A 26,667-nucleotide genomic window follows, 5' to 3' on the forward strand; every position below is an offset into this window, starting at 1 on the left:
AATCGCCCCTGTTCTGTAAGTACTGACTTTAAACAATTTTTAAAAAATGCAATAGAGGGTATTGTCACAAGATTTAGTGTATTTTGTAGCTCATTCCAAGCACACGGTGCATATGCACAGAAGGCTGTTTTACCAAGTTCTGTTCGTGACATTGGAATTTGAAAAAGCATTTTCTCTGATGCACAAGTGCTATAAGTGTAAGTACGCCATACAAGCAGACTAGATATATAGAACAGCAACTTACCTAAGATAGCTTTTGCAACAAATATTAAAATAAGACTTTTCTTTCTTATAGACAGAGATGTCCACTGAACCATATGATAAAGGTTACAGTGATGCGTCCTTGCGTTTGCCCCTGTTATGAAGCGCAGGGCAGAATGGTACACCACATCCAACTTTTTCAGAAGGGATGTGCCAGCATGCATATACTGTATATTACAACCCCGATTCCAAAAAAGTTGGGACAAAGTACAAATTGTAAATAAAAATGGAATGCAATGATGTGGAAGTTTCAAAATTCCATATTTTATTCAGAATAGAACATAGATGACATATCGAATGTTTAAACTGAGAAAACGTATCATTTAAAGAGAAAAATTAGGTGATTTTAAATTTCATGACAGCAACACATCTCAAAAAAGTTGGGACAAGGCCATGTTTCCCACTGTGAGACATCCCCTTTTCTCTTTACAACAGTCTGTAAACGTCTGGGGACTGAGGAGACAAGTTGCTCAAGTTTAGGGATAGGAATGTTAACCCGTTCTTGTCTAATGTAGGATTCTAGTTGCTCAACTGTCTTAGGTCTTTTTTGTCGTATCTTCCGTTTTATGATGCGCCAAATGTTTTCTATGGGTGAAAGATCTGGACTGCAGGCTGGCCAGTTCAGTACCCGGACCCTTCTTCTACGCAGCCATGATGCTGTAATTGATGCAGTATGTGGTTTGGCATTGTCATGTTGGAAAATGCAAGGTCTTCCCTGAAAGAGACGTCGTCTGGATGGGAGCATATGTTGCTCTAGAACCTGGATATACCTTTCAGCATTGATGGTGTCTTTCCAGATGTGTAAGCTGCCCATGCCACACGCACTAATGCAACCCCATACCATCAGAGATGCAGGCTTCTGAACTGAGCGCCGATAACAACTTGGGTCGTCCTTCTCCTCTTTAGTCCGAATGACACGGCGTCCCTGATTTCCATAAAGAACTTCAAATTTTGATTCGTCTGACCACAGAACAGTTTTCCACTTTGCCACAGTCCATTTTAAATGAGCCTTGGCCCAGAGAAGACGTCTGCGCTTCTGGATCATGTTTAGATACGGCTTCTTCTTTGAACTATAGAGTTTTAGCTGGCAACGGCGGATGGCACGGTGAATTGTGTTCACAGATAATGTTCTCTGGAAATATTCCTGAGCCCATTTTGTGATTTCCAATACAGAAGCATGCCTGTATGTGATGCAGTGCCGTCTAAGGGCCCGAAGATCACGGGCACCCAGTATGGTTTTCCGGCCTTGACCCTTATGCACAGAGATTCTTCCAGATTCTCTGAATCTTTTGATGATATTATGCACTGTAGATGATGATATGTTCAAACTCTTTGCAATTTTACACTGTCGAACTCCTTTCTGATATTGCTCCACTATTTGTCGGCGCAGAATTAGGGGGATTGGTGATCCTCTTCCCATCTTTACTTCTGCGAGCCGCTGCCACTCCAAGATGCTCTTTTTATACCCAGTCATGTTAATGACTTATTGCCGATTGACCTAATGAGTTGCAATTTGGTCCTCCAGCTGTTCCTTTTTTGTACCTTTAACTTTTCCAGCCTCTTATTGCCCCTGTCCCAACTTTTTTGAGATGTGTTGCTGTCATGAAATTTCAAATGAGCCAATATTTGGCATGAAATTTCAAAATGTCTCACTTTCGACATTTGATATGTTGTCTATGTTCTATTGTGAATACAATATCAGTTTTTGAGATTTGTAAATTATTGCATTCTGTTTTTATTTACAATTTGTACTTTGTCCCAACTTTTTTGGAATCGGGGTTGTATATCACCATAGTCTATAACTGCCATAAAAGTACTTTGAACTAGATTCTTTCTGGCAGCAAAAGGAAAACATTTTTTCAAACGAAAATAAAAACCTAACTTTGGCCTTAGCTTTTTTAAGAGACTATCTATGTGGGTGCCAAGGGACAGTTTGTCATCAAGCCATATACCTAGGTATTTGTAACAGGTAACCCTCTCTAGATGACTGCCATCTAGTGTTGAAACAACATAATTTGAGTTAGTTAATCGAGAGCGTGTTAAAACCATAAATTTAGTCTTTTTGGCATTCAAAACCAATTTCAGCCTAAGAAGGGAGACCTGCAGAGTGTTAAAAGAAGACTGTAAAGAATCTACTGCCCTTTGAACAGATGATGCTGTAGTGTAGATAATTGTATCATCTGCATAGAGGTGAACTTTGGCCAGTTCTAAACCTGCATCGAGATTATTAATAAAAATAGAAAACAAAATGGGCCCCAAAATGGATCCTTGAGGAACACCCATCTTCACCTGTAGATATTTAGAATTATAATTTTCGACCGACACACACTGAGTTCTCCCAGTTAAATAATTAGTGAACCAGTTCAATACACCATCACTACAACCTATACATTTCAGGCTCTGTAAAAGAAGCCCATGGTCTACAGAGTCGAAAGCTTTGGTTAGGTCAACAAAAAGTGCTGCACATGATTTTTTGTTATCCAAGGCAGTGATGATATCATTTGTAACAGATGTAACTGCAGTTATTGTTCTGTGGCCTTGTCTAAAACCTGATTGTGAGGAACTTAAAATATTATTTTCTGTTAAAAAAACACTTCAGTTGTTCATTTAAAAGAGATTCAAAAACTTTAGCTGTGACAGACAGCCTCGAAATGGGACGGTAGTTATCTAAAATAGAGGGATCGCCACCTTTTAACAGTGGAAGGACCAGTGCTGTCTTCCATGAGCTAGGTATAGTCCCACTGCTAAGACTAAGATAGCAAAATAATAAATGCCTGAATGTATTTTTGTGATAAATCCATGTTATACTGAGCGTATTTCCCACATTAATCAGTACAACGTACTTTGTCTGCGCTGCATCCTTCAGTTCTTTTAAATCACGGCTGAATACTTTTTCTTCTTTCCTGCTGCTTTTTATTAAATCAAATTTGAGGCTTTGGATTAATTCCTCATTCTACACTCTTTTATTCTTGCATTTTATCGGTCTTATGCTATTTTAGCTTATTTTCTATTCTCTTACTATTTTAATTGCACTTGAATGTCTGTTTATAATATGTTTCTTCCTCCGTTCATTCCTTCCAAGACACTACAATATCATTGCCATTTTCGTGCCACGACTTATAAATTTGTCTCGTGCCCGTTGTCATAAGGAAAAACAAACTATTGCTATACTCAATCTAAAATGCCTAACGGTCTTTATGAAACTGCTTTTACAGCTCTGTGAAAATGTGCAACCACAACGCATGATGGTATGGTTAGGGACCATTGGTTGTACGCTACTTTTCATGATGCATTGTGGGATATTATCCATCCATTATCCATAACTGGTTATCCTGTGCAGGGTCACGGGCAAGCTGGAGCCTATCCCAGCTGACTACGGGCGAAAGGCGGGGTACACCCTGGACAAGTCGCCAGGTTATCGCAGGGCTGACACACAGAGACAAACAACCATTCACACCTACGGTCAATTTAGAGCCACCAATTAACCTAACCTGCATGTCTTTGGATTGTGGAGCACCCGGAGGAAACCCACGTAGACATGGGGAGAACATGCAAACTCCGCATAGAAAGGCCCTCGTCGGCCGCTGGGCTCGAACCCAGGACCTTCTTGCTGTGAGGCGACAGTGCTAACCACTACACCACTGTGCCGCCCCACATGTGATTTTGGTGAAAAATATCTAACGCGATCTGATAGGAGCTTAGACATGACATTTGTTGGAGTGGTACTAATAGTGTGACCAGGGCCATATAATTAACATGAGATCTCTAAACCAACCCCAATGCCATTTGACTACCTGCCAATACCTAAAGAGAGTCAAGAAGAAGAAGCCTTTTATTTTGTCACATGTACACTCAAGCACAGCAAAATTCCTCCTCTGCATTTAACCCATTGGAAGCAGTGGGCAGCTACGCTACAGCACCCGGGGAGCAGGTGAGGGTTAGATGCCTTGCTGAAGGGCACTTTAGCCATGATACAGAGGGAGGGGAAAGTGCTGTTCTTTCACTTAACTCCCGTCACATTTTTCCTGCCGGTCCTGGGAATCGACCTGGCGACCTTTTGGGCCCAAGGCTGCTGCTTTAACTGCAGTGGCACTTTAGTCCGCCCACCTCTTCATTACACTCTGCTGAGTGACATGCAGATTAAGTAAAAATACCCAGCCACTGGGTTTGCACAAGCCGGTGCATACTTGGTGCCAGTCCCAAGCCTGGAAAGATTGGGGAGGGTTTGCGTCAGGAAGGGCATCCGGTGTAAAAATCTATGCCAAAGGGGTTGAAAATCAATTTGAGTCTCTGGTGTAACGCAGCACAATCGTGTCGTATTGTATAGCTGCGTTGAGTCCAGCCTTTGCATTGACGTCTCCACTAAACGAATCGTAGCGTTTGCCTTAATTTGACATTGAACATCAATACAAAATGGTGAGTGAGATTCGAAACACCGTGCTCTTTTTGAGTTTAGAAGTGAACAGTGAAACCTGACGGTTATCATTTGGGTAATTCTTCGGTAACTGAATTACATTCACAGCAAAACAACGTGGTAACTTTTTTTTTTTTTTAGTTGCAGTACTCAAGATAATGGTATTAAATAAAAACACATTTTTTAGGATATCTTTTGACTCTAAAAAAGCAGAGGAAAAACTGGCTGTGTTTAATTCTGAACGCAAAATATTTTACGAGGAAAGAAAAGGCAGCAACAGAATCACATCAGAAAAAACTGAAACTTAAATTTCTTAAAATTCAAACCAAGATTTCTCTGAAGCGACATTGCTATAATTGGGGTGATGGTTTTTAAATCTGTTTTTCAGTGCCTTGGATTCCATACTTGAGCAATATCACTGAGCTCACAAGTTAAGGCAAGCTTAATCATTTCATACTTTTGGCCTCTTTGCTGAAGAATTGGCCGTTTATGTTTCAGATTGCTACCAATGATGAGCGCTAACTTTTCACAGGAATAGCAAAAATGCAGCACTAAACAACAAGTAGGACCAGATTCTGAGATGTTTCTCTACGAGCGTAAACGTTTCAGGGTGCACTTGTGTGCGTAGTGTTGATGTCGCTCCTTATTGTATGTTGAATGTATGTGAAAGCGGATGTTTACTGTCTAACACTCGCAGCGCAGGCATTCCAGTGCCCACGTTGTGTTTACACAGGAGCCCATGTGCTTTTCTTCTCTTGGACAGCTTCTGTCCACTACGGCAACTTTAAGATGCCATGTAAGGACTGGGTACCACTGCACAACCATAGAGAGAGAGAGAGAGGGAATGGAACAGAATGAGATGATAATCTTTACATCACATAAGTACTCAGTAAATTTAATATTAATTGTACTTGATGATCATTGCATGCCATATGGAGTGTAAGCACACGCGCGCACGCACGCACTCACTCAAGCATGAGGTTTAGGATGGCCATGATTTGATTTGACACTACAGCCTAAATTTGTAGGATTAATTACATGATAACTCTGTTATTGTGTACAATAGCTCAATCATGTGAGTGTTTGTGAAAGTGTGTGTGTGTGTGTGTTCAGTAAAGGCAGCTGTGAAATCTGGCTCTTTGTTGTCTGTTCACAGGACCCGATCTCCCTCTGCAGGATATCCCAAATCCCATGAGCCTTTGAGCCAGCAGAAAGCTACCAGGAGAAAAGATAGGTAGAAAAGGTAGACTTGCAACACACACACACTTAAATATTCTTAGCTGAAACTGCTTTATTGTAACTAAGCTGCATTTTGGAACATCTAGGATGGATTTGAATTTAGTTTGATTTTTAAATGAAATAAAACAAGCTATGTTTGTGATGGTATAAATGTAAGAGAGGACACAGATCAGGTAATAATGCAGAGGACACATTAGGTAATGATGCAATGACAGATCAGGTAATATGGCCATGGGGGACAGATCAGGCAATATGGCCACGGGGGACAGATCAGGTAATATGGCCATGGGGGGGCAGATCAGGTAATATGGCCATGGGGGGGCAGATCAGGTAATATGGCCACGGGGGGCAGATCAGGTAATATGGCCACGGGGGGGGCAGATCAGGTAATATGGCCACGGGGGGGGCAGATCAGGTAATATGGCCACGGGGGGGCAGATCAGGTAATATGGCCACGGGGGGCAGATCAGGTAATATGGCCACGGGGGGGCAGATCCGGTAATATGGCCACGGGGGGGCAGATCCAGTAATATGGCCACGGGGGGGGGGCGCAGATCCAGTAATATGGCCACGGGGGGGGCAGATCCGGTAATATGGCCACGGGGGGGGCAGATCAGGTAATATGGCCACGGGGGGGCAGATCAGGTAATATGGCCACGGGGGGGCAGATCAGGTAATATGGCCACGGGGGGGCAGATCAGGTAATATGGCCACGGGGGGCAGATCCGGTAATATGGCCACGGGGGGGGGGGGGGGGGCAGATCAGGTAATATGGCCACGGGGGGGGCAGATCAGGTAATATGGCCACGGGGGGGGCAGATCAGGTAATATGGCCACGGGGGGGGGGCAGATCAGGTAATATGGCCACGGGGGGGGGCAGATCAGGTAATATGGCCACGGGGGGGGGCAGATCAGGTAATATGGCCACGGGGGGGGCAGATCAGGTAATATGGCCACGGGGGGGCAGATCAGGTAATATGGCCACGGGGGGGCAGATCAGGTAATATGGCCACGGGGGGGGCAGATCAGGTAATATGGCCACGGGGGGCAGATCAGGTAATATGGCCACGGGGGGGCAGATCCGGTAATATGGCCACGGGGGGGGGGGGGGGGGCAGATCCGGTAATATGGCCACGGGGGGGCAGATCAGGTAATATGGCCACGGGGGGGGCAGATCAGGTAATATGGCCACGGGGGGGCAGATCAGGTAATATGGCCACGGGGGGGGCAGATCAGGTAATATGGCCACGGGGGGGGGCAGATCAGGTAATATGGCCACGGGGGGGGCAGATCAGGTAATATGGCCACGGGGGGGGCAGATCAGGTAATATGGCCACGGGGGGGGCAGATCAGGTAATATGGCCACGGGGGGCAGATCAGGTAATATGGCCACGAGAGACAGCAATATTTGTAAGATGAAAATGGTACAAATTTAAGAGAGGACGCAGGTCAGCTGATGACACGGGGGACATAGATCAGCTTACGACACGGAGGACAGATCTGGTGAACTTCGATTGGATAAATACGCATGATTCATAGAACAGATAATGAAGCAGGAGACATAGAATGTAAAATTAGACAGGAAGCACAGATGACCCAGAGAACCCAGATTAGATAATGACAATAAAGCAGATGCAGCTCAGCAAAAGGTTGAGCTATTTTTTTTAAATCCACAACACAGCTGGCTACAGACCTCGGACAAAGAGAGCTGGCTGAAGCAGATTCCTCACACTCTGATCTCCAGGTTTATAGCCTCTGTCAAATTAAGAGTGTTTTAGAGGACAGCAGCATGAGAGGTTTTTTTTTTTTAAAGGTTTAAACCTCAGGTGGTACCAGATTGAGTTTTTAATTTTTAATTCTTCATCTCTTTGGGATTTTGTATGTCTTGTTCCCCAGCAACCAAACTCTTTTGGGTTATAGGAGCCATATCTCAGGAACATTTCAGACATGATTCCTACACACACACACAGAGGCTTTCATAATGAGATGCTACCTGAGCAAAGATATAATACTACGCACAGCATTACATAAAATACATGTTTGAATAGGGTTATAAGGAACATCTTTAATTTAAGTTCATCCATGTTGGATGCTGTTTAAAAAAAAAAAAGCTACCATTGCACATTGCGCTGGAAGATCAGCCAGATCACCTGCCTGTTGATATCACAGCAATGCCCAGGGGCTGCCGCTGATGGATTGAGCCTGGCCAGCATTAAGGTATTATTTACATGAGGCCAGATCGATACACACATGCTTGATGACCTGATACATGCAGTGGAGAATGTTTCTGCATGTTTTTTTTTTTTTTTATTGTTGCAGTCTGAGTCTGCTTTTCTATTCTTTCAGTTTCAGTGCATCACTGCATGCTATTGATTTTATCAGATACCTGCAAAAGCCCCAAGTAAATGTATAGGTTAATTATACATGATGCTGATCATTGTTTATTGATAAGCAGTGGAAAGCTGAGGGTAAGTAAGCAATTTTCCCGGCATAAAAGTTTAATATCATGGCTACCAGGGATGTAGGGGTAAAAAGAAAAATGTAGGTAAACCTTAAACCTACAGAGCTGGCCAGACTAATGAGTGCAAAAAGAACAACGCACACATGTATCAGTAAAAATTAATCACTACTCCAAAGTTATTTAATGTGAGCTGCCTGTAGTTTAGCTTTTTTCCTAGTATTTCTGAGTTTCTTTTTTTCTAAACTATTCTAAATCCCCATTTAAACAGCGACTGGAGTAGTAAATGGACTGTTACTTAGGAGAAATATGTAATTTGTTAAGTATTAGATGCTAATGAGGCACTGTTGTAACACCAACTAGCACCTAACACATTATGATTTTGGCAGTGTTGAGGTTAAAAAAAAAAGGATCCTTTACGTTTCCATTTCCTTTAATGGAGGAAAGATTAATTGCTGCAGTGCATCGCTTTAAATATATTGAGACATATTACACTCCATTAAAAAGCCCCTAAAACTGTAATGATTCAAGGTGATGAGCATTGCCAGGTCTGCATCAGAAAACCAGCCCAGTGACCATTCAGAGAAAATTAAAACAACTAGCCCGGTGACCATTCAGAGCCAAAAAAAAAAAAACAGCCTGGTGACCATTCAGAGAAAAAAAACCCAGCTTGGTGACCATTCAAAGCAAATAAAATAAATAAAAAATAATAAAAAAAAGTCCAGTGACTATTCAAAGCGAATCCAAAAACCAGCCCAGTGACCATTCAGAGAAAAAAAAAAAAAAACTAGCCCGGTGATCATTCAAAGCAAAAAAAAAAAAAAAACAGCCTGGTGACCATTCAAAGCAAATAAAATAAATAAAAAATAATAAAAAACCAGCCCAGTGACCATTCAGAGAAAAAAAAAAAGAAAGCCCGGTGACCATTCAAAGCAAATAAAAAAAAAAAAAAAGTCCAGTGACCATTCAAAGCAAATCCAAAAACCAGTCCAGTGACCATTCAGAGTGAATCCAAAAACCAGTCCAGTGACCATTCAGAGTGAATCAAAAAACCAGTCCAGTGACCATTCAGAGTGAATCCAAAAACCAGTCCAGTGACCATTCAGAGTGAATCCAAAAACCAGTCCAGTGACCATTCAGAGAAAATTAAAACAACTAGCCCGGTGACCATTCAGAGCAAAAAAAAAACAAAAAAAAAAACAGCCTGGTTACCATTCAGAGAAAAAAAAAACAGCTCAGTGACCATTCAAAGCAAATAAAATCATCTCATCTCATCATCTCTAGCCGCTTTATCCTTCTACAGGGTCGCAGGCAAGCTGGAGCCTATCCCAGCTGACTACGGGCGAAAGGCGGGGTACACCCTGGACAAGTCGCCAGGTCATCACAGGGCTGACACATAGACACAGACAACCATTCACACTCACATTCACACCTACGGTCAATTTAGAGTCACCAGTTAACCTAACCTGCATGTCTTTGGACTGTGGGGGAAACCGGAGCACCCGGAGGAAACCCACGCAGACACGGGGAGAACATGCAAACTCCACACAGAAAGGCCCTCGCCGGCCACGGGGCTCGAACCCAGGACCTTCTTGCTGTGAGGCGACAGCGCTAACCACTACACCACCGTGCCGCCCAAGCCTGGTGACCATTCAAAGCAAATAAAATAAATAAATAATTTAAAAAAAAAAGTCCAGTGACCATTCAAAGCAAATCCAAAAAACAGCCCAGTGACCATTCAGAGTAAATAAAAAAAAAAACAGTCCAGTGACCATTCAGAGCAAATCAAAAAGCCAGCCAATGGCCAATCAAAGCAAACAAAGAACGCAGCCCGATGGCCATTTGGAATGGACCGAAAATCAGCCTAACACTCATTCGGAATTGTACCAAAACCAGCCCATAGGCCATTTGGAGCGAGCCTAGAAACCAGCCCAATGACGGTTAAAAGCAAACCCCAAAACTATCCCATTGACCGTTAGAATCTAATCACAAAAAACCAGCCCAACTGCTATTAGACGCAAACCCAAAAACAACCCAATTACCCTTTGAATATAACCCTCAAACACCAACCAAATGACCATTCAGAGATGACCTAAGACAGCCCAATGGTCAAGTCGTTATTAATTCATCTTCAGTCAGAACTTTGTCCTGGTCAGTCCTGGTGGATTTGGATTCTATCCCAAGAAACACTGGAAGCAGGGCTGGAACACACTCTGGATCATTGTCATGAACTGTTCTGTTCTTTCATCAAGACCTTAAAATGCACTTGTATTATTCCATACGTATCTGGGGTGTTGCTCTAAAATGTAAAGAGATGGATGCATCAGTGGGACATTCATCACTATGAGCACTTAACTCAAGAGCTATAATAACATTTCTCTGTGGAATTACCTGAGAGTATAAACACACTTGACCATGACACTTTGACCTCTTAGTGTAAATAACACTCTGCCTGTGCCTAATCCACTTCTTCCAGACGGTCTTTCCAACTCTTAGGTGGTCTGCTATTACTTAGTCGTCGTCGTCTTTTACACCACGCACGCACACCCACCCACCCACTCACACATACACACGGTTTAGCACTTTGTGAGGTACAGCGTGCCAGCATGATCATCACAGTGAACTGATGATGACAGGGTGCTGGCAGTGGAGAAGGAGATGACTGAAAAGCATAGAAGACAGAATAAGTATCGATTCTATTTTTGCCTCGTCCCTGGGAAACAATCAGATACTGGCTCGGGTCAGAGTGGACGGTCAGGAGAGGGACGGAGGTGTACCTGAAAGGAAAGAATTGAGATTAAAATGGTTACACATCCAAGGAATGGCCTATAACCAAGTCTGGTTCCATCCAAAATGAAAAGGGTGTGTGCGTGTGTGCGCGCGCTGATGATAAAAACTCAGTTTCTCGCTTGACTGAACAGCAGATATATTTGGCAGAAATATTCTACACAGTCATCGATAAGTTCTACAAGTCACAAAGCGCTTGTGCTTGCACTTCACACACTCCAGGTCAGTGAGAACCACAGCAGACATGTGCATTTAAGATTCTTTATGCCCTGTAGTGCTGTCGAATTCTGGATCCTGATTGGTCTGTGGGATTAATCTTCTGTAATCTGACAATCCTGCAGCTGCAAATCGCAGGTTTATATTAATGCACTCGTTCTAAGTTGATAACTCGGTGCAGTTATTGGAAAACAATGAATGCGAGGTGGTCATACTGTAGTAACTCCGCCACATTACACCACCCCTTCATTTGATTTAATTTCTCGGGAAATCAAATATACCTTTTATAATCTGTTAGACATTATACTATCCACATTCACTGGATATGAGCAATCGCGTGCTCTGAAGGCCTCTGCATGCTCTTGCGACAAGGCTTTCGCAGATAGCTTTTCACAGACAGTTGTAATTTATCGTTGAGCGGGGAGTAATAGGCGTGCGCGATGTTATTCACCGCCACAACGCAAGGGGGCGCGAAATCGCTAGGAGTAGTTGGTGGGTGTGGTTAGTAGAGTGTTTATCCTCCGGTTACTTATAATGACTAGAACTGGAGTCGTATAGATGTACGTACTTCCTCACTTCCTCGATCAACCGCTCTTCGTGCCGCTCCATCTTCGCTCGTGTTTTTAAAAATGGCGGTCGTGAAAACAAAACAAACCGGGAAAGTAGGGAAGCGGAAGTGCGTGTAGAGCGGATGTAGAGTGGACCAATCAGAGCCCTCTTGTTTGCGACGCTGTCTGCGAGGCTGTCTGTGGTGGTCACAATTTTTGGGAGGTGCACGCAGAGCGTCTGCGAAGGGGGGGGGTGTTCGCAGACGCCATCTGCAACGCCATCTGCGAGGACTGGGTTGTCAGCATAAATTGGCCTTGATTGGCTACTCTACTACTAGGATATCGGCTCTCATACAGTGAGTAGAGAAAAAACAAAATGGCGGCGCGCATCAAGTCAAATATATCACTTTATCAAGTATTTAAAAGAAACAGAAATAGCCAAGCGTATAGGGTTTTTTTGTTTGTTTGTTTTTCCCCAATATCTCCCATTCCACACTCCAGCCCAGTCGGTGGCAGTAATGCTTAAGTTGGTTTGCCAATTGGCAAAAAAACCCTAAAGAAGAAGAAAATGGCAGCGCGTGTTACTGAACCAACCAAAGACGAAATAAAAACTCTACTCGAAAGCGAAACCCCCAAAAATACATAAAAAGCAACAAAATATGGAAAAAAAGTGTTTGATTGTAAGAACGTACCAGTTTCTTTTTTTTCAAGAATTATTATTATTATTATTATTATTATTATTATTATAGCATTTTTCACAAATCGCGCCTGTCATTTCGCCTGCTTGTTTACATTCTAAGCGGAAATGATTTTGTCGGACGCTGGGCTCACGCTAGCCGCTCACACGTCCGCAAATTGCGAAGTTTTATTCCAATTTGCGAAAAGAAAATCATCTGTATTCGCATTTTATGCGAAAGTCATTTAAAGTTTAAGCAAAATCCATCAAACAATTGCGATTTCTCAAGATAAACAGTACCTTTCGTGTCCATCTTCGATGTTTTGATTTATAACCAATGCCCCCGAGTTTCGAAGCTTCTTATTGGTTGACCGCAAATTACGTCTTCCAATAGCATCGGACCTTACATACTGTATAAAATGACCAATTTCCGAGTTGCGCTGATAATGTCGGCAATTCTTGCTCATTAGTGAACAAGATTATAGCGAGGTTTGTTTAAAATAAATTATCCGACTTTACGTATGACAAAAAATTATCTAAAAAGTGAGATAACATATTAGAATATTCTGTTAGCTTTCTCAGTTAGGGATAAAAACACGATATAACCATTCTAAAGACGTATTTTCTACATAATATCAACCCTGACAGAACTTTGGAAGAACTCACAGATGAACCAGGATATATCGACCAAGTGTACCTTGTTTTCAGAGCGTTTTGATGCACATGGTTCAAAGTTTTGACTGCAAGTGTTTCATTTGGGAAATTAATGGTGAATATCATTACATTTGGGTTATGAGATTAATTTATAAGAAACAACCATTGATTTTAACTCCCTGAGCTCCCTTCATCCTACCCATAAAGACACCCCCTCCCCCTAAACAAAGAAACACACACACACACACACACACACACACAGGCCAGTCAGCATACTACAGAGGGTGACTAAGGGCTAAAAGGTGCATAGATAGCAAAGAATGCAAAGCACATGACACCAGATGTTAGATATAATTATAATGAAAAATGTGGACTCCGTAAACCAGATTAAGCGGGTTAAATTAAACACACAATTTCATTACATATATACAGTTGATGAAATGATCAAAATAAGAGGATTCAAGAATAAATAAGCATGCTATGAACATAAATCAAGGACATGGAAAGACAAAGGCAGGAAACAAGCTTGCAAACGCTATTGAAACACCAACAAACTACAATAACAATTCATTTTTCAATATTATGTCGGTGCAAGAAACATTTAGAAGTATAAGATATCTTGCTAAAAAAATTACTTTGCTAAAAAGAAAATTGTTCTTTTAGCATTTCTTGCCAAGCGAAATTGCAAATTGCTAAAGAAAAATGTGCCCAAATCCAGAATCCAGGGACACATGTCGGCCCGGGGGCATTTTGAGTTATTGACAGATTCAGAAAGTACAGTTTCTAAGCTTTCCAATGATGCCTTCCACGTGGAGATCTGACAATATTTGAAGAATGTGTGGCCTTTTGAAAGTGTATACTTCTTAAAACAGAAAAGGGAGAAAATCGCCCTCAAAGTTTTCCATCTCAGCTACTCTGGGTGCAGGGCGGGCACATAATGCTGCTCATTTGCATGACATTAAGGAAAGCCCTACCCCCTACGAGCTAGCACGATACTACTTTCATGTAAGCAAAGATCACCACGTCAATTTTCCTTCCATGCAAAGTATGCCCAACACAATTATGAAGTACAAAAATAAGTCCTAAAGTATACTTTAACGTTTTGTGGTTGAAAAATTACTCACACCGTAAGAAAGAAAGATAGCACGATGATGACACAACTAACACAACACTAGTTTCATGTAAAGCCTCGGTCACAACCGGCCGTACAGTGCACGCTCCTACGGCCGGTCTACATGCAAAAAACGCAAGAAACGCACGGAGGGCGCGTGAAACGCACGAGAGCGCGCGCGTGTGATGTGCTGATTTTCGAGCCGCAGACTGGCCGCAGAGGTTCTTTGTCATGTCAAACAAACTCTACGGGCGCTTACGTTTTTTTCAGGTTGCAAGACAAACTTACGGCCAACGTGCGTCTTTCTCCATGAACAAAAAAAACCGCAGCGATTTGGGAAACGCCAAAAATCACACGGCCAAAAAATCGTACGTCCGGTTGTGACCTAGGCTTAACCAAACCACAACACTCTCCGTTACATGCAAAAATAACCACACAGCCTTAGATTAATAAACTCACCCCATCAGAAAGAGAAACGGCACCTTGCACACACCAATGCCTCCGATGGAATGTAATCCTAGCTTCCTTTTGGTTGGGTTTTTTTGCTAGAAATGGTTATCTCCGATGTAAATACCGTGTGTCTTTTTGCTTCGCGGTGTTTCAGCTCCTCTGCACTCTGTTTAGTAACTCATTCCATAGTGAAATTACATGCCTGTATGCAGCTTAAGTAGCCACGAGCTCAGCTCGTATCATACAGCTGATTCGCGAAAAAAAAAAAGACTTAAATCATGTGAATGTCCCATATGGTAATTTACCTGCACCCCCCAGCAGGCTACAGTCCTGACAAAAACGAGACAATTTGCAACAAAAAAATGTATGCTTTTCCAACAAAACAATCTATTATCTGAAATACTGATTGCATTCTTCAAGATCTCAACTTGCACATGATGGAAAAAAACAAAAATCACAAATTTAGAAAAAAAAAATGCTTCTTTTGTGATTATCTCGGATTCATTTCGGTCGACATGTGTCCCTGGATTCGGTGAGGCGTCACAAATTTGAGTCTTTAGCACTTTTCGCTAAAACAATTTGGGTCCTAGAGTGAGCACAGGGACGTTTTGTGTAAAGTTTTTATTTATCAAATTTGCAAAAAAAAAAAAAGTTTCTCAAAATCCAGTGAATGTGGATAGAATAAAACAATTATTCCACTCAATCTCATTGTACATGGCTTATAAACAACTCGGTGCTACGTGCCTCGTCAGCTGTCAGCTCATGTACGACTCGATTTCTTGGAATAACTGTTAACTGTACTTGTCTGAAAAACATAACCTTTCTTAGAATTTTGTTTGGAGGAAAAAAAAAATAAGACCCGAGAGCAGCACCTGTAAAGGAATGAAGGAATTACCACAACTTCCCATGTAGAACTCATCCCCTCTGAATAGGGCTTAGTTGAAGCAGGCTACTGAAGCGCAGTGTATGTGTCTGGGGAATACAGCAAACCATGACCGAAGTATTAAATGTGAATTGCCCCAACACCACCAATATCTTTACATCAGTACTGTGTGTTATATCTGTTCAAAGCAGGAATGAATCTTATTGTATAGAGTTGTTTCTTTTTTTTATGTCCACACATATTAAAGCAAGACACTATAGGTAGAAAGGAACATTTTGGTCATGTCAATATTTTTATCGGATTTTTGGATAAATTGTCTGGGAAAAAAAAATCATTGAATTTGTGCACTCACAACATTCGTGGCTTTATATTAGGTTTTAAACTCCACCCACTTTTCAATCACGTGACATCATATACAGGGTGTTTCAAAAAACTGATATTATTTGAGATGTAAATATCACAGAAACTACATACAGTGGTGCTTGAAAGTTTGTGAACCCTTTAGAATTTTCTATATTTCTGCATAAATATGACCTAAAACATCATCAGATTTTCACACAAGTCCTAAAAGTAGATAAAGAGAACCCAGTTAAAGCACTGAGACAAAAATATTATACTTGGTCATTTATTTATTGAGGAAAATGATCCAATGTTACATTTCTGTGAGTGGCAAAAGTATGTAAACCTTTGCTTTCAGTATCTGGTGTGACCCCCTTGTGCAGCAATAACTGCAACTAAACATTTGCGGTAACTGTTGATCAGTCCTGCACACCGGCTTGGAGGAATTTTAGCCCGTTCCTCCGTACAGAACAGCTTCAACTCTGGGATGTTGGTGGGTTTCCTCACATGAACTGCTCACTTCAGGTCCTTCCACAACATTTCGATTGGATTAAGGTCAGGACTTTGACTTGGCCATTCCAAAACATTAACTTTATTCTTCTTTAACCATTCTTTGGTAGAACGACTTGTGTGCTTAGGGTCGTTGTCTTGCGGCATGATCCGCCTTCTCTTGAGATTCAGTTCATGGACAGATGTCCTGACATTTTCCTTTAGAATTTGCTGGTATAATTCAGAATTCATTGTTCCATCAATGATGGCAAGCCGTCCTGGCCCAGATGCAGCAAAACAGGCCCAAACCATGATACTACCACCACCATGTTTCACAGATGGGATAAGGTTCTTATGCTGGAATGCAGTGGTTTCCTTTCTCCAAACATAACGCTTCTCATTTAAACCAAAAAGTTATATTTTGGTCTCATCCGTCCACAAAACATTTTTCCAATAGCCTTCTGGCTTGTCCACGTCATCTTTAGCAAACTGCAGACGAGCAGCAATGTTCTTTTTGGAGAGCAGTGGCTTTCTCCTTGCAACCTTGCAAGCATTTTCACAATGAAATTGTTTTAATTCGAACCAACCTAAAAAAAAAATAGATCTGTGGGTTTATTAAGTATGTAAATGTATGCAGAATTAATTAGATAAAGTCTCATTTGCATCAACACATGTTTACGCTGGAGTAGAAAAAATGCGAAAAAATCTCAGCAGTCAGCTTGCAAAGACTTGATTCTAGGCTGATTCCCTCTTAAAGAATCGCACGCTTTCACTCTTCACCTGGAGTGTCTTGCCTTAAATAATGACATCACAGCTTCAGCACCAGAAGGAGACGTACGGATTCTCCAGAGGTCTTTGGAGGAACTGCACGAGCTAACGGATAAACATTTCCGGGCTAAGTAATACACATCATCGTACAGTTGCACGTAAACTGTAATGCAGTTGCATTAACACAGCAGTATGATGTGGTGCAGGCCTCATTTGATCTCAGCTCACTGTGCTTAATGCCAGGCTGATCCGCACAGAGTGACTCGGTAGTTGGTTAATATGCCATATGTTGCTTTGGACAAAAAACAAATGTGAATAATTTAAGACACGAAGCACCGCACGCTGAGAACAGAACCGATTTGGCAGACGAAGGTATGAACTTAACACCTAAATAAATAGAATTCAGTGTTATTGTTCACAAGCAGAGAAGAAACGGACAGATACTGTAGGAAAGGAGTTAACACCTCAACTATATTGCAGAAATGAACATATGGAAACAGGGATTCGTCTGGTTTTCTGCTCACCACCACCTTTTTGTGTGTTTTAATTTTTTTTATTTTATGGGTCATTCTAGAATTCAGGGTCCATTTCGCATCTCCGAAATAAACCTTTATTTTCCACAAAAGAAAGCTTTATTGAATCAGTTTTGAACAATAATGCAAATTATGACAAACTTTCACCAACAGCAATGCTTGATGTCCATTTTAGAGCCAATTTATCCATAAAACATTAACTAAATGACTCCCACCCCTCCCCCCTCATTAGTGACCGTCTTCGACTCTTGATTCATCCATTCAACTCGAATAAACAGGAAGTGATTCGGTCTAACAGTCTGGGTTTTTTTTTTTGGGGGGGGCTTATTCTATTCACGGTTATAAAATCACTTGCATAGAAAGTATTTTCTATATTATATGACATTTCAGTAAATATATATTATCCATCCCAACATTCTTGTCAACTCTGTTATCAAAATCCACAAAGACTTTTCATAATACGCATGACACCTGCACCGAGCGAGGTCACTTCCTCTGGTGGGAAACTTCAGAAAGGCCGCAAAGTATGTTCTGTTTCTTCTCTCATTTAATTCGAACAAAATGTTGAAGATTTTACACCAACGGTAGATTGTTCGTCAACTCTTATTGTGATATTGGAGTGAATCTCTTACTCTTTTTTAAACAATAGTATGATTAAAATCTATAAAACTCTGTTTTTATACATGCCACGTGGTAGCTAGTTTGAGGTTAGCATGTGGAGTTACGACACAAAATGGTGGGACACGTCAACTCCGTCATCGTCAATTCTGTTAATGGATTGCCCAGATTAACGATAGTCAATGCTTGAAATGCACCAGCAATTATAGAATGGGCTGTGTATGCAGCATTGAGCAGTCGTCTACAATCGCATGATGGACCATAACAATGTTCTTCAGAGTCTAACTATTAACGAGACGTACAGTATTATCAACAATGCACAAGGTTGCTGTAATGATGGCTATGAAATATTTCTCATATTTGCTCACTAACCAGACGAACAAGACTCCATGTTTGCTTTTCTTGCTTATCATAACAATCCCCCTCTTCCCCATGTGTACCCTGGTTGGTCAGGAGATAATGTTTGATGTAACGGATGAACTCATTTGGTGCTTTTGTGCAAAAATCTGAGCTTTTCTCAAGCTCTGCTGTGACCAAAAACGTGCTAGCAGCAATGCTTTTTAATAAGTGGTGACTTTTATAAAGAATCGCTGCTGGCTGCGAAAAAATGGCGTGAAAGCAGATCAAAAGAGCATCAGGACTGTGCCATCTTTACTGCTGTTACTTTATCAGGTTTTTTTTTTTTTGTATGACGGTGCGTCGTGTCACATTTTTGACTTACAGCTTCAGTATTCCTTGGTTTGATCCAGGACTCTGAAGCTACACTTTCATAAAGGCACATAGTCACCAAAACTGGCTGTTGAAGATCAGAAAATCATCACCTGGCCTTTTTCTAATGGAACTTCTACTGTTGTTGCTCATCCGCCTCAAGGTTCTTTTTTTTCCGTGCTTTTCAGCTCACCGTGTTTGTAAAGAGTGGTTAGTCGAGTCACCGTAACCTTTAAATCATTCTGTGTGAACTCTAGACATGGTTGTGTGCAAAAATCCCAGATCAGCAGCTTTTGAAAGACTCCCAAAGACCAACAATCACGCCACGGGCAAATTAATTTTATTAGCTTCGCCAGATAACAATGTAAGGCAGGGTAACCGCACCAGCCTTGGTAAGGCGATTTACTGCAGGCCTGTAATATAACTAAGAAGAAAAATTATAAAATCAATAGCTGCAGGTTAAAAGCAGTACAAGGCTATGCGAAGTATTGCACTTGAGGCAAATAGTCTTAAAGGTTCTATTTTCACAGCCATAAATAAATTGTAATGATTTAAAATAGTAATGTGACATAAAAGAAGAGCTTTGAAAGAGCTTAAATGAATCATAGTAACGTTCAGGTCATCAGGTACTGCGTTCCAGATTCTAACAGTTCTTAGAGTGATTGAACGTTGGTAGGTCGAGGACTTGCACTTCGGCGTTACATACTTGATGACATTTGAGTTACTGGTCGAACTGGTTTGTCTAGCAGGACAGTAGATGCAAGGACTGTGTAAAACTTCCTGATGTGGGTGGAGCACAGAAGCACGGCAGGCGAGAGTTGATATTTGTACGAATACTTTTATTCAGGCTTTTCAGCTTGCTTGCTTCCTTTCATCACTCACTCACATGCATTGTGGTTGGGGAGAGAGCTCCCTTTCTCTGCTCTCTCTCTCTCTCTCTCTCTCTCCTTTTATGCTCCATCCCTGTAACAAACTGAGACACACACACACTGACAGCAGGTGGTATGACTTAGCCACTTACCTTCCCCAACCCCGCCCTCCATTCACAGACTGCTGCTTGGCCACGCCCCCGCTGCCACATACCCCCCCACCACCACCCGACTCAGGCCGGGGAGCCGTCCGGCCTGAAGCTGACTCCGCCCCCCGATGGGACAGGAAGTCCGCCACCACCATCTGCGCCCCCGGCCTGTGGATCACCTCTAACTTAAATGGCTGGAGGTTGAGATACCAACAGGTGGTCCGTGCATTGGCATCCTTCATGCGGTGGAGCCACTGGAGGGGCGCGTGGTCCGAACAGAGAGTGAAAGGGCGCCCCAGCAGGTAGTATCGGAGGGTGAGGACCGCCCACTTGATGGCGAGACACTCCTTCTCAATTGTGCTGTACCTGCTTTCACGCATCGAGAGTTTCCGGCTGATGTACAGCACGGGGCATTCCTCGCCCTCCACCTCCTGGGACAAAACGGCCCCCAGCCCTCTGTCCGATGCATCAGTCTGCAAAATAAAGGGGAGAGAGAGAAGTCAGGGGAGTGTAAAAGTGCCCCCTCACAGTGCAGCTTTTACCTCACAGAAGGCCTGTTGGCACTGCTCTGTCCACTGGACTGGATCTGGAGCCCCCTTTTTAGTGAGATCGGTTAGCGGGCTGGTGACGTCCGAATAATTAGGTAGAAACCTACAATAATAGCCAGACAGCCCCAAGAACCGTCTCACCTCCTTTTTGGTCTTGGGCCTCGGGCAGGCCACAGTTGCTGCGATCTTGTTAATTTGGGGACGCACCTGCCCATGGCCCAAGTGGAACCCCAGATACCCTACTTCCACCTGCCCAATCACACACTTTTTTTTTTTTTAGCTGTGAGCTCCCTTTCTCTGCTCTCTCTCTCTCTCTCTCCTTTTATGCTTCGTTCCTGTAACAAACTGAGACAGACGGACACACACACACTAATTGACAGCAGGTGGAATGACTTAGCCACTTACCTTCCCCGACCCCGCCCTCCGTTCACAGACTGCTGCTTGGCCACGCCCCCGCTGCCACAGACTGGAAGACTGATTTACTGTTACCAGGCCATAAACTATTTTCAAGAGGGGGGGAATCTTAAAAACTCATGCCAGTAGCAAATTGGTAATAAATCAAGCAACCATAACCTAGAAGAGTATTACATTTTACAAATCACACATTTCTTCCCCCCGTTGCATGACTGCAGCCTGCTGATTGGATTAATTCATCAATGGCGTGCAGGTGTTTCTAATAAAGTGGCCGGTGAGTGTACCGACCCATTTGTTTCCGCAGTGTCAAGAAACTCGAAGACTACTTAGTGCTATCATCAGTATTGATCTGGTAACTCGGCTAAAAGTCCTGTTATTTGTCAGGGAACCCCAGAGAGAGAGAGAGAGAGAGAGATAGAGAGAGAGTGTGTGTAAAAGTCTGCTGCTCTGAAAAGAGCACCACTGCATGCTGACATTCTCTCTCTCTCTCTCTCTCTGTCTCACACACACACAGAGACGGGCACTTTTAACATGGTATCTACGTACTATCTTGATTATATACTGTATACATAAAGGACATATTCATCATGATGGTTGTGTGTGTGTGTGTGTGTGTGTGTGTGTGTGTGTGTGTGTGTGTTGGTAAAAGTCAGTCCCTCCATACGGTTCAGTCCGCATAACTAATGGTTACCATAGCAACCCCCGTCTGACCACCCGCGGAATTCCGACTCAGATTAATCTCTCACTTTCAGGATCACCCAGGAAACACTCTGCTTCTGGCTTTATCGCTCTTTTTGTCTGTCTGTCTGTCCTTTTTTTCATCCATCCATCCATCTCTCGATCTCTCTCCTTCTCCTTAAGCCTTCGCTTCACCTTCCTGTTTCCATCCACTCTCTTTCTTCTTGTCTGCCTTTCTGTCCCTTTTTTCTCTCCATCTCTCTTCCACAGAATGTCCTCCTGACTTATTTTCTTCACCCCTTTTGAGCAAAATCGTGCTCACCTGTTTTGTGCGCGCGCATGCACGATTGTAATCCGAAGTGGTGATGGCCTCATATCACCCCCTTCTTCCTTTCACCTCTTTCCTCAGTGACTGACCCTCTTTAAAAGAGAGAGATCAGAGCATGAGAGATGGAGTGAGTGTATCTAGAGGAAGTGAGAGAACAGAGACATGAGCAAACACACCTTCGCTGGAAGGTCATCGCTATGAGGTCATTTCTTTCACATCTGCGCCAGAACACACTGTTTACTGCCTATATTTAGCCGTGAAGCTCTCGGTGTTGACAGTGGTGTTGATCAGATCGCTCCTGCTGCAGACACTGCAACACACACACAGACACAATCTGAGGTGCAGACAAGGAGAAAAAAAAAAAGAGATGAAAGTGTGTAAACGCCTTTTGTGAAACATCGTCTCCAAAAACACGTGTCCTTGAACTTGGGCAAGTTCCATTCCTTCCTTCACCTCAATGAACCAGATTAGTCTCGGCGTTTTGTTTTTTTTTGTTTTTCATTAGCATGAGCGTTCTGTTTGCACTGGTCAGAAAGTGTTGATTCGTTTTCTATAACCGCTGGTGTCCGAGCTGGAAGGTAAAGCACAGGTTAGTCGTTCTTTGCTGATTGACAGAATAGAACAAATTCAGGAGCTCCGAAAACACAGCAGATTCTGAACTTGAGCTTTGCTTTATTTGCTTGTTTGTTTGTTTGTTTGTTTGTTTTTGCCGCACCCTCAACGCTGCATTCCACAATCACTGAAACTCAAAGGTAAAGAAAGAAAACGCATAGTGGTTTGCCGGCTCATTTGGTGCCAGCAGCCTCTCTCTCTCTCACACACACACACACAGATAGAGAGAGCGATAGAAAGAGATGCCTAGGAAATATGAATCATGCGCTGTATTAGTCATTACTCTTCTGGCTCGTCTCTGAACCCGAAGCCTGTTCCTGCTTCTATGCAGAAAGTAATTAACCTCCCCAAAAAACATACCAGAGTATAACGTATGTATGCTCACACTACAGCTCGTGATGGGTTTACGAATACTTGGTGATGAAAAACTGGTAGCATCGCCACCAATTGTGCGATGCACAGCGAATATTCTCCGAGCTTCACAAGTTGTTTTTTGGTGTGGCCAAAAATGTTGCTAAATAAATGCGTATGGTACGTTGAAGTTTGGTGGAGATGTTTCCGTCAGCAAACTAAGCAGCGGATACTTGCGGATGGGTTTGGGAATGTTTCCTGAAGCGCGTATCACCACCAAAACGCCTCATTTTCATCGATAACCCATCGCAAGCTGTAGTATGACCATAGCCTAAGGGATAACACTTAGGGGGCATACTGTTATAGGAAAAAAAAAATCACCAGTTGTTGCAGAGATATCGCTGCGTGTATCTGTGAAGAATCTCAGTCATCCAGGTACGTAGTAATCTGTGGTTGGTAGAAGAGAGCAACTGGACTTGCTTGAAGATTCTTGAAAACGTTTCGCCTCTCATCCGAAAGGCTTCCTCAGTTCTGTCTGACTAATAGGGAGTATCCAGTATTTATCCTCTCATGGATCATCATAGATGAGATGATCCTTTCGGATGAGAGGCGAAACGTTTTCAAGAATCTTCAAGCAAGTCCAGTTGCTCTCTTCTACCAACCACAGATTACTACGTACCTGGATGACTGAGTATCTTCACAGATGTGTCAGATAACGTTATCCAGGGACACATGTCGGCCCGGGGGCATTTTGAGTTATTGACAGATTCAGAAAGTACAGTTTCTAAGCTTTCCAATGATGCCTTCCATGTGGAGATCTGACAATATTTGAAGAATGTGTGGCCTTTTGAAAGTGTATACTTCTTAAAACAGAAAAGGGAGAAAATCGCCCTCAAAGTTTTCCATCTCAGCTACTCTGGGTGTAGGGCGGGCACATAATGCTGCTCATCTGCATGACATTAAGGAAAGCCCTACCCCCTACGAGCTAGCACGATGCTACTTTCATGTAAACAAAGATCACCACGTCAATTTTCCTTCCATGCAAAGTATGCCCAACACAATTATGAAGTACAAAAATAAGTCCTAAAGTATACTTTAACGTTTTGTGGTTGAAAAATTACACTGTAAGAAAGAAAGATAGCACAATGATGACACAACTAACACAACGCTAGTTTCATGTAAAGCCTCGGTCACAACCGGCCGTACCGTACGTGCTCCTACGGCCGGTCTACACGCAAAAAACGCAAGAAATGCACGAGCGCGCGCGTGCGATGTGCTGATTTTCGAGCCGCAGACCGGCCGCAGAGGTTCTTTGTCATGTCAAACAAACTCTATGGGCGCTTACGTTTTTTTCAGGTTGCAAGACAAACTTACGGCCAACGCGCGTCTTTCTCCACGAACAAATAAAAAAAAAAAACGCAGCGATTTGGGAAACGCCAAAAATCACACGGCCAAAAAATCGTACGTCCGGTTGTGACCTAGGCTTAACCAAACCACAACACTCTCCGTTACATGCAAAAATAACCACACAGCCTTAGATTAATAAACTCACCCCATCAGAAAGAGAAACGGCGCCTTGCACACACCAATGCCTCCGATGGAATAATGTAGTCCTAGAACGGTCCGTGTATCATCCGATCATTCAAGTATTCCATTCAATCTGGAAAACGAGGTTGCGTTTTTTTTTTGCTAGAAATGGTGATCTCCGATGTAAATACCGAGTGTCTGTTTGCTTCGCGGGGCTCCTCTGTGCTCTGTTTAGCTTCCTCATTCCATAGTGAAATTACACGCCTGTATGCAGCTTAAGTAGCCACGAGCTCAGCTCGTATCATACAGCTGATTCGCGAAAAAAAAGACTTAAATCATCATGTGAATGGCCCATATGGTAATTTACCCACACACCCCAGCAGGCTACAGTCCTGACAAAAATGAGACAATTTGCAACAAAAAATTTATGCTTTTCCAACAAAACAATCTATTATCTGAAATACTGATTGCATTCTTCAAGATCTCAACTTGCACATGATGGAAAAAAACAAAAATCACAAATTTCGAAAAAAAAATGCTTCTTTTGCGATTATCTCTGATTCGTTTCGGCCGACACGCGTCCCTGGATTCGGTGAGGTGTCACATATGTTTCTACGCACTTTGGGATGAGATCCCTTCGACTGGTGCGGGAGTATGAGAGGACTTCCAGAAAACTGGCAGACATCTTAGCCAGAGAGGATCGTTCTTTTTTTGTCAACCTGGAACGACCATCACTGAACAGAGGTGGGTGTCTATGACATCTTTTATCAGCCACCTACAATGCAGCCATCAGCATTCTGATTCGGATTCTATGATGATCCATGAGAGGATAAATACTGGATACTCCCTATTAGACAGACAGAACTGAGGAAGCCTTTCGGATGAGAGGCGAAACGTTTTCAAGAATCTTCAAGCAAGTCCAGTTGCTCTCTTCTACCAACCACAGATTATCGCTGCGTGTGCGTGTCTTTGCGATAACGAAGCAATCGCCTCCAAAGGCTAAGCCAATCCCTGTCTGCAAAGTGATTTCCACGTGACTTGCATCCCTCTTCCCAAATCGCCCACTGGTCGCAGATAACACGCACATGCAGCTACCCGAGAGGGGAAACTTGCGTCCAAAAATCGCAATACGCTTGCGACGAGAAGTCACCCATGTGCGCCGGGCTTTATGAAGACTCGCTTGATAATAGTGCCCAAGTGACACTGAAACATTGCGCTGTTTTCCTTAATTTTTAGTGCACTTTTTTTTTCTGTTTTTGTGATAATTCCCTTTTATTGGCAGCTATCAACAGTCATTTTCTCACCAGCTTCTTCTTTTTTTCTCTCTGTTGAACTACCAAAATCCTGCAAAGTCTACCCCTTGTCGAAAAATAATCTGGAGATGGACTTCTTCCATACTGTAAATGCTCACTAAACTTCTACTTGCAGAAAACTTCACTAACAGCTACCTGTACTGTAGGTGTTTTTTTTTTTTTTTACTCTTGATCTGAAATAAAAGCCCTTGTGCAAGTTGTTAGTACAGAAATGATGCATTAGAACGAGTGTATTAATTTAAACCTGTTGTTCGAGTTGTGTTTGGGGAAACGAATCAACACCTTCTGACCAGTCTGAAAGAGTAATTCAGGACCATTGTGCTATAATAAAATTGAGACTGACGCCATGGGTATGATCAGAATCTGACAGTAAAATGTAGACAAGACCTTTCCCCCGCTGTTCGAAATGTTTCAGAACAAACTCGTTTGGCCTTTCAAAAAAGTATGAAGTGCAGACCAGTAGCGCACTCTAGTGGTACGTGTTGATAAAGTGGGAGGGTGAATATCAGTCAAGGTGACTGAAATTCCCTCCTGAAGTCATCCTGAGGAAGTTATACGTCTCTGGTTGTTCAAAATGGTTGACTCCAGTGTTGCATTTTTTTTTTTTCATGCACATAGCAAGCAGAGTAAATGATAATTAAACCTGTTCATTAAATTATTAGCGCGCGTTCTTATTTTTCCTAAAGAACCACTTTAACAGTATTCACATGGGTGCAAAAGAGCACC

The 26,667-nt window shown here is 42.6% G+C and overlaps 1 protein-coding gene across 2 annotated transcripts in view; it reads left to right on the forward strand.

Moving 5' to 3' along the window:
- The window catches only part of chrm3a (cholinergic receptor, muscarinic 3a), a 430,205-nt gene that overhangs the window by 395,414 nt on the left and 8,124 nt on the right, over window positions 1–26,667 (forward strand). For both annotated transcript variants that reach the window (XM_060932875.1, XM_060932874.1), the window contains exon 3: window positions 5,832–5,918. The gene's annotated coding sequence lies outside the window, so the exon portion shown is untranslated. The remainder of the gene's footprint in view (window positions 1–5,831; window positions 5,919–26,667) is intronic.

This window comes from Neoarius graeffei, chromosome 11 (assembly GCF_027579695.1).
Source record: "Neoarius graeffei isolate fNeoGra1 chromosome 11, fNeoGra1.pri, whole genome shotgun sequence".
Taxonomy (NCBI): domain Eukaryota; kingdom Metazoa; phylum Chordata; class Actinopteri; order Siluriformes; family Ariidae; genus Neoarius; species Neoarius graeffei.